The sequence below is a fragment of the Hippopotamus amphibius genome, chromosome 5, assembly GCF_030028045.1.
Source record: "Hippopotamus amphibius kiboko isolate mHipAmp2 chromosome 5, mHipAmp2.hap2, whole genome shotgun sequence".
Lineage (NCBI taxonomy): Eukaryota > Metazoa > Chordata > Mammalia > Artiodactyla > Hippopotamidae > Hippopotamus > Hippopotamus amphibius.
The window spans coordinates 148,357,134-148,369,484 of record NC_080190.1 but is presented as its reverse complement, the minus strand read 5'-3'; positions in this window follow the sequence as shown (position 1 = coordinate 148,369,484).

Genomic DNA, 12,351 nt, shown 5'->3' with positions numbered 1-12,351 from the left:
GGGGTTTGGAGAATAGAAGGGATTTCCACCTTAGAGGGAATGAGATCTAATTAAGGATTATTGTGGAATAAGTCATCTTCTGAGTGACTGTAATCAAGCTGATAATACACTCAATTAGATTTTCTTGGGGCTGTTCAGCCAAAAACTAGTCCTTATGACAAACCCTTACCCTAGTTGTAAAGCACTGGGTCTACCACTTCAGTTAACTACTCCAGGTCACATCCTCCACATTGTAATTCATACAAATGGTACCCCTGGAGGTGTATGCTGCATCCCTGACCCATGGGCTACTGGCTTGCTTTCAGTTGGACTTAAGTTCCCACATCTCTAGCCTCTTCATAGCATTAACCATGGCTCTCATGGACTTAATTCTTTATAAACTGGAAAAGCTCATTTTAATTCATCTTAAACATGAGCAAAAGGAAATATTAGAAATATCTGGGGGAGGGTGATTGTTTATAGTTAAACGGGATAACATAATATAAATTCCCATTATCTTTCTTACCCTTCACTTGAAGGGTAGGATATATTTTTTATAAAAAGCTGTTGTTCTGTGGACCAGAAACAGAAATAACATACATGATTGTAAGTATGATTTTCCAAATCAGACCGGCATAGTAGATTAGTAGCAGTTTCCCTGGTCTCTGAAGAAAAGTGAAAGAGCGGTGTGAGATTGGATCTGCTACTGTAGCTCAGAAAGGGGAGTAATGCCCATTACAATGACTTTGCCAGCTGAACTGGTAAAGAAAATTGATACTTTTGAGAGTCAGTTTCTCAAACCCAGAGGTGAAAGAAATTTCTTGTCTGCAACAGTTCATTGAGAAGATAAATAAAAGCCATCTATAGGAATGTTCTCATCTTGCCATCATAAAAATCATCTACCTTCCCATGTCTCTGTCCTCTCTGCCTTTGTTCCTCTAACAACAGAAGCATCTTTGCTCCTATCAAGGCCACACCCTCAAATTTTGGGCTGTATGTCACCATCGGTCAATTCTCAAGAATGCCGCTCTTGTAATCCACCCTGCATTGTTGAATGATCCATCTCTATTGAATCATCATTATTAGTGCTCAGAAATGTTCTTGATGTTCAGTCTTTTTGTTTGTTAGTGTTTTTTTTTTTAATGGCTGTTAACCATAGGTCCTCTTCTGCTTCTGAGCTTGTCTTCCATTTACTTCTCGGTAGAATATTTTATCTGTAATTGGTGTGTGGATTTGCTCATCTCCCTTTTCCTCCTCAACTCTCCAAACTCTGTTTTTCTTTATCAATCAGTTCAGTGAGAATAATTGCCAAGGTCATCAAGGACTTACTTTTTACCAAATAAAAAAGTAATTGCTGTTTTTTTTTCCTAATCGAGTTCTCAGTGGACACTTGTCCACTTACTTCTTGAAAGTTTTTCTTCTCATGGCTTTGAGATACAATACTCTCTCTTGTTTTTCTTTCTAGCTCCTTGGTCATTGTGCCTCCTCCATTTCCTTTTTGTTCTTTTCCTCCATTTAAACTCCAGATGTTATAGTGTCACATTTCCCAAACTTGGCACCCCTTCTCTTTTATTTATATTCATTCTTCTTACATGATTTGTTTTAAACTCTGTGTACTGAAGACTCCAAACTCTACATACCCATACCTGCCTTCCTCCACAACTCGGGACTCCTTCCACCAATTCCAAATGTTACGTCTCCAAATGGATGACTGCTTGGCACCAGATTCAATATGGTCAAAAAAGAACTATGAATTGCTCTCTTTAACTGTACTCTGCTGCTTGTCCAGCCTTCTGTATCTCTGGAAATGTTTGTGCTTAGTTGTTAGAGCCTAAAATCTAGCATTTACTCTTCATTTCTTTTTATGCCTCACTCCCACATCATCCAGTCCTTTGAATCTCCCTTAAAAAAAATTATTTATGTATTTATTTTTGGCTGCGTTGGATCTTAGTTGCAGTACATGGGATCTTTGTTGAGGCATGCAGGCTCTTTTGTTGCCCCACGCTGGCTCTTCATTACAGTAGATAGGCTTCTCTCTAGTTGTGGTCTGCGGGTTTTCTCTTCCCTAGTTGTGGCACGCAGGCTCCAGAGTGCATGGACTCTGTAGTTGTGGCGCATGGGTTCCAGAGTGTATGGGCTCTGTAGCTTGTGGCACGCAGTCTCCCTAATTGAGCTGTGCGAGCTCAGTAGTTGTGATGTGTGGGCTTAGTTGCCCCAAGGCATGTGGGATCTTAGTTCCCTGACCAGGGATCAAACCTGCATCCCCTGCATTGCAGGATGGATTCTCTACCACTGGACCACCAGGGAAGTCCCTGAATCTCTTTTTAAAACGTATCTCAGAACTATCCTGTTCTCTCTGTCTTCACTAATAACCCACTTTTGCCCAAACCACCATCATATTTTGCATGGACTATTGTCATATACTCATAATTTGCCACCTTGTTTTCTCCTAAAATCTTCCCACACAGCCAGTAAAGTGATCTGTTCAAACTGTTAATTAGAAAATGTTATTTCCTGACTAAAACCCTTCAAAAGCCTTCTGTCATCACATACATATGACTCACTACTTATTAAAGGAGCTGGACTCAGAATGAATAAGAAAGACTTATCTCTGTACTGTTTACCATACCATTCAAATTTAGTCTTGGAATTTTCCTCTCCATTTCTGGCCATTTTCTTGAACTAATTTTATAGATTTTTCTTGTTATATTCATGTATTGATTAGCAGCCTTATTTTCTAGTATTAGAAATACCAGATCAATGAAATATCAAAATTATTTAATCTATCAAACAATTTAAAGTATCTCCCTCTACAGTTTAGGCCTGATCCAGATTTTTGAGACTATAGCAGGAAAGAGAAACATGCTTTGTAGCTTCTCTTTTCCTTTCTCCATCAACTCCCTGACTTGATAGTTTCTATTCCTGGATCCTCCAGAGTTTGATATAGAGGAAAGAAGAATTTAGAAGAAATGGCAAAGTCTTATATAACTCATGCTATTATATCTGCTATTGTATCCTTTTATAAAATAGAAGCCTAAATGCATGTTTGTGTGTTTGGGTTTTGTTCATTTGTTTTGAGATCCATCATTCTACTGAGACTTCCAGCTATGTCTTTCTCTGGAACAGATTATATTCCAACATTTGGCCATTTGTAACTCACCTCTCAGCTCTTCCCTTTGACACTATTTCCCATGTGAATAATTTCTGATACCATCACATCATGCTGACAGGCAGACCTCTTTGGTCAGGTCCTGTCACATACCTCCTGTACTGTGTTGAAGCTAAAAGGCACTGTAGAGGAGGTGGGTGAATGGATGAAGGGAAGCAGACGCTGTGATAAACAATCAGTCTTTTATCAGTCTCTCAGCAAATTCTTCCACTGCTTTGATATTATCTAGAGGTTGGTGATGAGATAAGAGGTTCAAAATAGGTTTTGATCAACCCTTATTGCAACTTTATAGTTGGTTAAGCAAATCATTTGGTATCTTGTGGTACTTGCCTCCTGTTGTGCCCAGTTTTTAGGAAACAGATAAAATCACACACACACACAGAGACACAGATGCATACACACACAGACACACGCACACACACAAACTAGAAATCATCTCCTTAATGGGTGACTACATGTATTATAAATCTAGTCTTCTTCCCTTGTTCATAAAGCTTGACAGGATTTGGCTTTTGCCTACTTCTCCTGCCACATCTTACAGCACCCTCTCCCTCACACCCATGCTCAAACAGCACTGGCTTTACGTCAGAGACGTAAACAAAAGCTTGTTCTTACCTTAAGATGTTTTGTTTGCTACTCCTTCCTGGAATAATCTTTCGCCTGATATTTGCATGGCTGACTCCTTTTTGTTTATGCTTTGGTTAAATACCCCTTTCTCAGAGGAGCATGCCCGGCCCTTCCTATCTGTAGTAGCAAGGAAGCCACAGTTACAACAAACCTACCACATTTCTATAGAAAATTTCCTTCCCCACTCTCTCAGACAGCCATTTCACTCCTATCCTTTTATCCACAAACAGCGAACGCTTCTTTCCTTTCCTCTTATTTTATGACTTTGCTTCTTATTTCTCTCAGAAACCAGAAGCAATAGTAAGGAAATTATAGCATCTTCCTACCACAAAATCTTTCATCTTATTTGTTTTGTACTCAGACTCTGCCTTTTTATTATGGATGGACTCTCATATATCCAAGTCCAACCCTGTCATTGTGAGATGATCTCATCCTTCAGAAACACTGTTCAGTTGCCCCACATGCCCTGCCCTCACTCACTTGCACCATCCCAATCAGCAGACAAACATGCTGTAATGTCTTCTACCACAAATACAACCCCCTCATAGTCTCTTATTCCTCTCTAGATACCATCCCACTTCTCTCTCATTTACAGAAAGAATCCTTGAGAAACATATTTAATCAGGCTGTCTCCATTTCTTTTCTTTGTCGTGCAATTTTTGTTCAGTTCCATCATGTTTCATCCCTATCATTCAACTGAAACCATTTTTGGAATCGTTACCAATGATTTTAACTGTGACAAAAGCAATATTTAATTCTCATTTCTCCTATTGTGTTCAGTGTTTCTCAGGACCATTTATAAGCTTCAGACTGCAAAATCTGGATATCAATCCACAACTGCATCCCAGAACTCCAGACTTGTATTACCAATTCCCAAGGTGATATTTCTGAATCAATATCTGGTGAACTTTCAAACTTTTTTGTGGGCTATAGCAGCGGGGCCCAGATTTGGAAATGACAAGATCCACAATATATTCACACTATCAGATTACTTAGCATTCAAGTATACAAAGCAAAAAATATATCAACAGAGTCAAATAGAAATCTTGAGGTCAGTGGTAGCTTCTGGCCCCTTCCATCCTTTGGTGCTTGGTAGCATGGGATGAGGAATGAGAGAAGCTACTGACTCCATTCTTTACCCATCTTTTATATTGTATCTTCACCTATGAGTTCATACCAATTTTCATGTCTTCCAGGACTGCTGCAACTCATCAGTCAGAGTTTCATAATGCTGGTGTACACACACATACACATACCCCCACAATTAAAAACTGAATATAATCTTAATCATCTATTTTCCCTCTACCTTCATTAATTATGTTAGTGAGTCTTATTGACTCTTATCTGAAATATATCTTAAAACTGTAAATCTGACCTTATTTTTCCCACTGCCAGTGTCACCACTAAAATCTGTAGCCCTTACCACAATTATTACCTGAAAATCCTTATTTCATTCCTTCATTCTTTTTCCCCTTCTTCCTTCCCTATCTGCTCTCATCAGTAATATACAAGCCCCATGGGAGCACAGATCTAGCCTGACTTATTCAGTGCTAAATCCTCAATTTCTGTAACATTGCCTATTATGCAGTAGGTACATTGTAACTATATATTGAATAAATAATTGATCATCTCCTTGCTCAGAATGACTACAGGAAACACAGTAGTCATTGCCATTGATGAGTTCCATCGTCAAATCTCATTAAAAGTCATTGACATTTTGAGAAATACTTGGTTCTTCATGTGGGTTTAGTAGATCCCCTCGTTATTCCTCATGCTTATCCTCAAGGTAGTTTTTTTTTTTTTTTTTAGGATAGCTTTTTTACACAAGGCTTTGTCAACCTATAATTCTGTTGAGCACACAATCTTTATAATGTCTTTGTTCTTCTTATACTGTTCACCTGATAAAGATTCCTGGGATTTCATTATATTTGTCTAGCACAAGACCTTTAAACATATTACACGGACAAAAGTCATTCCATGGAGTGAAATATACTGAATAATGTTTTACCAATACTATTCAGTTCACTCCTGTTTTTGAGACAAAGTGTAATCGTGGTTAATAAAAAGACATCAAGAAAGAACAAAAATAATATGTCTGGAAAAAATATTTTGTGGCTAATTTATACCATGAATCATCTTGTCTATTTAAATTAATGATTTATATTTCATATGCTCGAAGCCAGTTAAATTCCCATAGCCAGGGCTTTATGATTTACCCTAAGTGCTCCTAAAGACAATTATAAAAACAAGTGAGTATATTAAATTTAGTTATCCATTGAGAATCTGAATTGTTTTACAAGAAATTATGACCAGCCTACTCATTTTAAAGTCCCCTTTGAGGGGAAATGGATGGTCCATAAAAACTCTCTATCAGGTGGGCATCTTACCCACCTGACCCAGGAATAGGAAATGGAAAATGTCTAATGGCCACAGTTAGAAAAGGGAATGAAAGCATATACTATGAGATTGAGTCAGGTTTGAAGAGGTCGTATTGAGGCTGTTGCATACTGCAAATATGAAGGAACGAGAGACTATGGGTAACTTGTTTTGAATCTGCTCCATAACTGGAGTCTGCTGTCTAAAGAGATACCTCCCTTGGGAGTTGCCTGGAGGTCCAGTGGCTAAGACTCAGTGTTTTCACTGTCATGGCCAAGGGTTCAATCTCTGGTCCGGAAACTAAAATCCAACAAGCTGTGTGGCATGCCGTCCCGCCCCCACACACCCCCCCACCACCGCAAAAAAAAGAGAGATGTCGCTCTTGTTAACTCTCTATTTTTATAGTCAAATATAAAATTGGATCTGTGTTTCTCAGTGCTGTGTTCTATCCATTTCACAAGAATGTCTTCCCTTGATGGTCCTCTGTAATTCTGATTTTTATTTAATCTGATCACAAATTCTACATATTTCAAATTTTGCTTTCTCAAGGCAAAGGCTATGTGTTATAGTGCCCATTGTCAATTTCTTTCTTCTTAGCTCCAAATTCCCGCGTCAATATACACTTTCTGATAATAAATAGAATCCCTTTAAGCATTTCTACTTTAACATGAGCGTGATATTACGTCTTCTCATTAGAGAGCACTGGCGGTATTTCACAGGAGGAAGGTTTTTTCCTGCAGTTTCTGGCTGCTGTGCTTGGATCAGGAAAATGGGCATGAGGACATCTTGTGGAGCTCTGGCCCAGTCATGCTCACAGAACACATGGCCGCTCAGTGACATTGCAGCCTCATCCCTAGCACCACCCAACCTGTGGGAAAGTACTCAGCCACTCTGCATGCTACCTGTTGTTGCCAATCTCCTGTTTCCCATCTGCACTTTAGAGAGTTGCTGCATGCTGGCCCAGTAACTATGACCCAGTGCTGCTCTGGGCAAACTAGCAAACTTCCCTGCTATCTGGTGGGCTGAGCTACACCTTCTTCAAGGAGGTCTGAACTCCAGCCTGGGGGAGGGGCCCTGCTTAACAATTTGTCCTTCCTTAGATATTCTCCATCATGTCTAGATACCATGTAGAGTTTCCTTATAACTTATAGCTACTCTCTTATCACAGTTGAATAATTTTTTTTATTGGGGTATAATTGCTTTACAATGTTGTGTTAGCTTTTGCTGTACAATAACATGAATCAACTATATGTATACATATATCCCCTCCCTCTTGGACCTCCTTCCCCTGCCCTCTCATGCCACCCATCTAGGTCACCACAGAGCAACGAGCTGAGCTCCCTGCACTATACAGCAGGTTCCCACTAGCAATCTGTTTTACAAATGGTAGTGTATGTATGTCAATCCCAATCTCCCAATTCATCCCACCCCCCCCCACCCAAGCCCACATGTCTGTTCTCTACATCTCTGTCTCTATTTCTGCCCTGCATATAGGTTCATCTATACCATTTTTCTAGATTCCACATATATGTTAATATATATTTGTTTTTCCCTTTCTGACTCACTTCACTCTGTATGACAGACTCTAAGTCCATCCATGTCTCTACAAATGACCTAATTTCATTCCTTTTTATGGCTGAGTAATATTCCATTGTATATATGTGTCACATCTTCTTTACCCATTCCTCTGTGGATGGACATTTAGGTTGCTTCCATGACCTGGCTATTGTAAATAGTTCTTCAGTGAACATTGGCATACATGTGTCCTTTTGAATTATGGTTTTCTCATGGTATATGCCCAGAAGTGCCATTGCTTGGTCATATGGTAGTTCTGTTTTTAGTTTAAGGACACTCCGTACTGTTCTCTATAGTGGCTGTATCAATTCACATTCTCACCAATAGTACAAGAGGGTTCCCTTTTCTCTACACCCTCTCCAGCACTTCTTGTTTGTAGATTTTTTGATGATGGCCATTCTGACCAGTGTGAGGTGATACCTCACTGTAGTTTTAATCTGCATTTCTCTAATAATTAGGGATGTTGAGCATCTTTTCATGTGCCTCTTGGCTATCTGTATGTCTCTTTGGAGAAATGTCTATTTAGGTCTTCCAACCATTTTGTGATTGGATTGTTTGTGTGCGTGTTGTTTTTTTTTTTTTTTTTTTATTGAGCTACAAGAGCTGCTTGTATATTTTGGAGATTAATCCTTTCACAGTTGCTTCATTTGGAAATATTTTCTCCCATCCTGAGGGTTGTCTTTTCATCTTGTTTATGGTTTTCTTTGCTGTGCAAAAGCTTTTAAATTTAGGTTCCATTTGTTTATTTTTGTTTTTATTTTCATTACTCTAGGAGGTGGGTCAAAAAAGAACTTTTGTGATTTATGTCAAAGATTGTTCTTCCTATGTTTTCCTCTAAGAGTTTTATAGTGTTCAGTCTTACATTTGCATCTTTTATCCATTTTGAGTTTATTTTTGTGTATGGTGTTAGGGAGTGTTCTAATTTCATTCTTTTGGTATAGTTTGAAATCAGGGAGCACGACACCTCCGGCTTTGTTCTTTATTAAGATTGCCTTGGCTATTCAGGGCCTTTTGTGTTTCTATACAAATTTTAGGATCATTTGTTTCAGTTCCTTGAAAAATGCTATTGTTATTTTGATACGGATTGCACTGAATATGTAGATGGCTTTGTGTAGTATGGACATTTTAACAATATTAATTCTTCCAATCCATGTGCATTGGAAGAATTGTATATATTTCCATTTACTTGTCTCATCTTCAATTTCTTTTATCAATGTCTTACAGTTTTCAGAGGACAGGCCTTTCACCTCCTTGGTTTAAGAAAGCTAATTTTGATTCATGACTTCTTAGTAATTCTTATTGAGTTTGTGGCCCAGAATTGGAAGGTGACGGCCATGGAGGCCAGTAAAATTTAGGAGTCTGTAGAGCATACAGGTGGTTTTTATTCTGGTTACTCTTGCATCGTGTACTTTTCTTTGTGCAGAGCCTGAACATAGTGTTTCATGGCTTTGGGGTTGTTAACCAGAGACAGAAAATGGCCCCCCAGGGTTAGGGAGTCTGACACAATAGAGAGGTGGCTGAGTTTATTCCAGAGAAACTGAAGCATTGGAAGTCAGGGGAAGTTTGTGATGAGTGAAACTACCAGCATTGTGTCAAGTCTAGCAGTCGTTTGGAGTTTGGATTATCCCGCTTTGTAATGGCCTAAGATGTCATTACCTTTCCAGGCCAGATCAAGGCAAAAGGTGTACAAAAGAATTACAAAGATCTTTGTGGTGTAAGAATTAAGAAAAGGACTGTTGGAGAGGGGAAGAAGAATGAAAAGAAACATTCTTGATCTGACATCTTGAGAGGAAGCAGTCTACCTTGATGTCAGCTTCTTGTCTTCCAAGTCAATCTGATTTTCAGGTCTCCAGCTGGTATACAGTTCTTAGAGTCTAAAGGAGCCCTTTTTAAGTAGGAGATGTGGACCCAAGATTAAAGTCTTTGATGTTTGGCTGCCATCTAGATAGTAAGGAGCACCTGGTTTTGTCCCTTCCAAGAAAATGCAAGGGCACTCTATGTTCTTAGTGATTCCAAATCATAAAGGTGGAAGAAAGTTAGAAATGTTAGTTTGAAGAGTTGTAACCAGACATTTAAGGGAACTGGAAGGATTCAGGATCCAGTCCAGTTTATAGGTATATAAAAAAACCTCAGTGGCAATTAATAGAACTAGAATCCATATATACAAAGATGCAAACATAATTTTTTCTCTTTACAGTTACCCCCATTTTTTAAACCAAAGATAATTATGGTAAAAACAAATTCATTTTTATTAATCTTGGCCTGAGTATTTACAACAAGGATAGTGATTGAAGATATAAACTCCTTTTAACACTGGTTTGCTGGAATTTTTCATAAAGAATCTCAGATTGAACTCTTTAAAGAATCTGAGACCAGAAAACCAAGCCAAGGACTCACTGTCAAATTTTACTTTCAATACCTATAGTTAGGGTAAATTTTTCCCTTCTCAAGGCTCCCCAAAACTATCCTGAGGTTCCTGAGCCTGCTAGGAAGTGACCTCCCTTACTCACCTGGTAATGCTGCCAGGAACCATATAAGTTTTTTTCCAGGCCTGTTTTTCCAAGCAGTTCCTGTTCTTTAAATCTGTCTGTATCTGAGCCTATGTACATCTCTCTCAAATATGATATTTCAAACAAATCCTTGGTTATTTAGCCAGTGTTTCCAATTGTGTCTTGTTATAAGGAGATCAGATTCTTATTGAACTTATGCAAATAAGTAATTATATTGCCTCAAAAAGAATGCTCAAGACTTTCTGAATTCTGGAGGAATCAGGGAGAAAAAGTAAATGTTTCATCTTTATTTACAAAGGTATACTTTACCGAATTGCTGTAAGTCACATATAGCTGAAAAGAAAAGGTTTTCTTAAATCCAGAAAAACAAAACAGTAAGGAAACAGTAATGTTTCAAACAAAATGTCATGAAAGAATGAGTATTCAAATAAAGGAGGATAGTGGGCAGCGGTAAAATTTACATCAGTCTTATCGTCTTTTAATTCCTTCTTATATTTTTAATTTTTTATTAGCTTTTTGCTTTTTTCAATAGACTTTTCAATGAAGCTCTTTTGGGATTTTGAAGGTTTTTGGAGGTTTCTTCATGCCACTTAAAATATGTATCCAATTCAGTTTGATTTGGGAATCCTTGCTTTTAAATGTACTTCTTAAGTTATCTTGTCTAATTGGAATGTTCCTCATAATGACCATTGTAATTTTAGGCTGTAATTCCCCTGAGGACTGGCAGCAGTTAGGTAGGACATTAATCTTGAATGGAGTTTAACCCACATTTCTGTCCACCCCAAATCTAGCTGCAAATGGGTTGCAACCCACATTTCTTTCTGTCTGTATTTTGGAGCCTCCAACCTGACAGTTACCAAGCCAAATTCTCAGGACTTGGAGATAGTGCAAGACAATATCTTTAAGATAACAATTCTTCACAACTTGATCAGTTGACTCAGTGCAGTCCCCAAATCCCATCAAATTATTTAGTCAAAATCAACAAATTTATTCCAAAATTTATATACAGAGACAAAAAACACAGAAGAGCCAACACAGTATTGAAGGAGAACAAAGTTGGAGGACTGACAGTACTTGACTTCAAGTCTTACTATAAAGCTACCATAATTAAAACAGTGTGGAATTGGTAAAAGAATACATCAGTAAATCAGTGGAGTGGAGGAGAGAGTGCAGAAATGGACCCACATGAATAAAGTCATCTGATCTTTGACAAAGAAGCAAAGGCAGTACAGTGGAGCAGAGATAGTCTTTTCAATAAAATGGTGCTCACAACAGAACATCTATGCAAAAAAAGTGAATCTAGACACAGGCCTTGAAGTCCTCACAAAAATTAACTCAAAAATGGGTCATATACCTATATGTAAAATGCAAAACTGTAAAGAACCTAGACGATAACAGGAAAAAAAAACTATATGACCTAGGGTTTGGTGATGACTTTTTAGATATAACTTACCAAAAGGCATCATCCATGAAAGAAAGAACTAATAAAATGAACTTCATTAAAATTAAAAATTTGTGATTCTGTGCAATCCCTATCAAAATATCAAAGACATTTTTCACAGACTATAACATATAATTTTAAAATTTGTATGGAAACACAAAGACCCCAAACAGCCAAAGCATTCTTGAGAAAGAAGAACAAAGCTGGAGGTGTCATGCTCCCTGGTTTCAAACTATACTACAAAGCTGCAGTAATCAAAACAGTATAGTACTGGCACAAAAACAGACACATAGATCAATGAAACAGAATAGAGAACCCAGAAATGAACCCAAACTTATATGGGCATTTAATCTACAACAAAGGAGGCAAAATTATACAATGGGGAAAAGACAGCCTTTTCAATAAGTGATGTTGGGAAAACTGGACTGCTGCATGCAAAAGAATCAATGTGGACTACTCTCTTATACCATGAGCAAAAATAAATTCAAAATGGATTAGAGACTTAAATGTAAGACCTGAAAACATAAAGCTCCTAAGCAGTATGCTCTTTGACATTGGTCTTAGTGATTTTTTTTTTTTTTTTTTTGGCTCTGTGTTCTCATGCAAAGGCAACAAAAGCAAAAATAAACAAATTGGACTATATCCAGTTAAAAAATTGTGCAGTGAAGGAAACC